Raw genomic sequence first — 3,681 nt, 5'->3', positions numbered from 1 at the left:
GAGCTCCATCAGGTATGTCTGTCACGCTGCACTATTTTATAGTACAGTACAAACATTTTACCTTGACATCATGCAGTAGTCTAATTATAGATTTCCTAACACTAAATCTGTTTTTCCTCCTCCTTTTAAACTGCTTAATCTCTCAACTATAAATTAGTCATCTGTTTTACATGTAATATACTTTGAGAGCTAATAACAATATACGTAATTCCTTTGGTGCAGATTAGAGACCATGCAATCATGACAGACCTTTGGACAGAGGAGAGGACAAACACACACTACATCACCGTAACAGTCCATTACATCTTGGATGGGAAGATGGTGAACCGTATTCTGGCCACAAGGGAGATGGAGGGTGTCAAATCTAATGAACACATCAGAGGGACTGTGGAGAAAATCCTTCAGGTATCTCACACTCAAATGAGATAATTATCTTTATTTACATGACATATTAGCTTTGTAGAGGTCTAGTATAGAGCTGTATGAATGGGTAAATGAGGCACAGATTGTAGTGTAAAGCGCTTTGAGTGTCTTGAAATAAGACAAAGGCGCTATATAAGTACAGTCCATATGCAATAAATATTGCCAATTAATTCGTAAAATTGGGAAAAGTATGAGAACATGGTGCAGCAATAACAAGAACATGTCACAGAAGGAACAATAGAAAAGACAAATATATATATTTTTCATTCAACCTTTACAGGCTAACCTCATTGAGTCACGAGGACTCGTTTTCAAGAGACCTGTTCCAATCCAGACAGACAGAACATATAAAGTACAGACAACAATAACAGAGAACAATAATAACGATAAACTACAGTAAAAATGCTGTAAAAATACAGTTAAAATAAAAGTAGTGTCTAAAAAAATAAATCAATGTGCCATAAAAAATGTAAAATACTAAAAACAAGAATATATTTGCTTTGAGATTTTTATTGACATTAAGAAATGTTTAAAACCCCTCACAATAAATTAAGGTGGACAACTTCAGTTCCTGCTGAAAGGTGTTCCAGGTTACAGGAGCAGACTAACCTGGGATATAAATCAGTGCATCAGTAAGCGTGTGTCACGGTCCTTCGCTGTACATCAGTCTGTGCCGTGGTAGGCAGCAACTTAGGCAGATTACCATAATATTTTACCTTAATTGCAGATGGAGTTTTCCTTCATTTGATACACAACACATGTGTAATATTTGTAATATGTTTTGTCCTAATGTAGTACTATAAATTTATTGAAAAGTGCTTCGTACAATTACATGACTGTTGATCAATCTGTTTAATGATCATCATATGTCTGGTCTTCTTATTTGCTAAGTTTTTGGTTTGTCTTTGTTTTGTTTTTTTTACCTAACAGGAATTTGGCATCCTGAGCAAGCACACTGTGTTTGTGACAGATAATGGCTCAAACATGATCGCTGCTTTCAAGGATTATGTGCGACTCTCCATAATATCAACTTGATCTTAAAACACGTATTTGACCACTTGGATGAGGACAACCCAGTACACAGCAGCGTCATCAAGCTGTTTAAGGACGCAAAGACCCTGGTCACACATTTCAAAAGGGCAGGGTAAGATACATCAAATCTTGTAATCTCTGCCTGTTGAGGCTGCTTAAATAATCATAAAATATGATAAGTGAAATAAATAAAGAAAAATTGAGGTACTGTAATTTATATTGCAAAGGTCACATTTTCTTGACTTAGTTTCAGTTGTAAAGCTCTTCTTTTTAATAAAATATTTTTTCCAAAAGAAAGGCCAATAAATTGCAATTTTTATAGTCCCTGTAACCCTATTTTGACTTGTGCACGGTCTTCTTTCAATTTTAGGTTACAAAAAGCACTGGACCAGTCACTGAAGCAGGCTGTAGAGACGAGGTGGAACACCAGACTTGCAATGCTCCAGTCAATAAATGATGCTCTCAAGTCTGGTAAGCTGCACGACATCCTGCTTCGCAGAAGCGAGCTCCGTTACCTCAACAACATAGACTGTGACCTTCTTGAGGACGTCGTCCAGCTCCTGAAACCTTTTGATGAGGCTACCAGGCACCTCTCCATCCATCAGGCACCTACTCTTCACCTCGTCCTCCCAACCAAGGCAACCCTGCTGCAGGGTTTGTTGATCCAGGATGGAGATAGTGCAATTGTGAAAGAGGTAATTTAATACTTTGTTTATTTTTATTGTTTAGTTTGATCATTCAAGTAGCTAACAGGAGTTTGGCCCTATTCAGTAACAGTGATAAAGGCAAGAACAGAACTGAGTCTGATGTTGTCCAAAAGAAACATTGTACAAGTTAAATTTGAAATAAATTTAAAACTCCTCCACGCCTATAACAAAGCACAGTGCCTGTCCGCCTGAGAATTTTTTATGTCCCGTAATAATGATGTTGCATACATCATTATCATATCATTGCATGTGTCATCATGTGGTTTCACTCCTCCTCTAGCTGAAAGAGAAGTTGGCCCAGGCAGTGGAGTTGAAATTCAAAATCCACCTGTACCATAAGCTAGCCACAGCTCTCTCTCCTAGCCTGAGGAGTTTCTTGAGGAAAACGCTCTCCGGTCAGGAGTATGAGGAGGTCATCAACACCCTGGCAGCACTCACAGAAACAGCAGGGACAGAGGAGAGAGCGAGAAGCCTTGAGAAGAAACAGGGTGAGTAAAACTAGCATCAACAGAGCACTCACAGCAATTCTAAAATGTAATAACATTTCTTCCTATCATTTATTTAGAGGCATTCATTCACACACACGTCTGTATAATCTAATAGGTAATGTCCAATACAGGTAATGTTCTATAAGAATCTCTTTTTTTGTTTTTTCTCTCCAAAGGTCCACCCCGAGAGGCAGTTCCCAGTCCCACAGAGGTGCACGACTTCTTTTCCTTTTGTGTTGAAAAGCAGCAACAGGAGGGGGACAGTGGGGGTATTTCAGAGTCATGGGGCCGCCAGTTTGTGGTACAGTACATGAGTGACTCTAAGTTGACAGGCTTCCAGTCTCTGCTCAACTTCTGGCATGAGAGGTCTGATGGGCTAGTGCCAGTTGCCAAGAGGCTGCTAGCAATCCCAGCAACAAGCACTCCTTCTGAGCGTAGTTTCAGTGTTGCTGGGAGACTGATTGAGGAGAGGCGTTCCACCCTCAATCCAGAACATGTAGATGAACTTCTGTTCCTACATAGCAACTTATAATGACAACTATTCATATGTGCTGAAGAGTGGGAAAGTAGACTGATATGCACGGTGGCTGACAGACACACAGCAAACAGTTAAAACGTGCTGCAAACACAGGAATGAATCAAATTCCAAAACAAAAAAACAAATGCAACAGAAACAAAAATCTGCAGTCACACAAAATAGATGACACACAATCAAAAAAAAATGCAAAGGAAAAATGCTTCAAATACAAATAACACCAAAACAACTGCTGGTCTGGTCAACAGAACCCTGCAAATACATTACAGCTGAGTGGCAACTGGCCCAAAGTTGGCTTATTTTATGAGTTTAATGTGCACTGAGTAGAGTACTTTTCAGCATTTTCCTTTGCATTCGTTTTTTGGGTTGTATGTTTTATTTTCTGTAATTGCAGGTTTTTTTCTTTCGCTGCATTTTTCTGTTGCATTTGTTTTGTTTTTGTTGTTGTTTTAGAGTTTGCATCATTTATGCGTTTGCAATGCTTTTTAACTGTTAG

General features: G+C 38.8%; 1 long non-coding RNA gene across 1 annotated transcript; it reads left to right on the top strand.

The window, feature by feature from the left end:
* Positions 1-314: 314 nt before the first annotated feature.
* LOC119426186 lies at positions 315-1,866 on the top strand. Its single transcript, XR_005187593.1, has 3 exons — positions 315-405; positions 1,354-1,567; positions 1,826-1,866. It is a non-coding gene; the product is annotated as an uncharacterized LOC119426186 (long non-coding RNA).
* Positions 1,867-3,681: the final 1,815 nt, after the last annotated feature.

Source organism: Nematolebias whitei, chromosome 19 (assembly GCF_014905685.2).
Source record: "Nematolebias whitei isolate Nwh7 chromosome 19, NemWhi1, whole genome shotgun sequence".
Lineage (NCBI taxonomy): Eukaryota > Metazoa > Chordata > Actinopteri > Cyprinodontiformes > Rivulidae > Nematolebias > Nematolebias whitei.
Note: the sequence above shows the minus strand (reverse complement) of the source record. Positions and strands in the feature narration are given on the sequence as shown.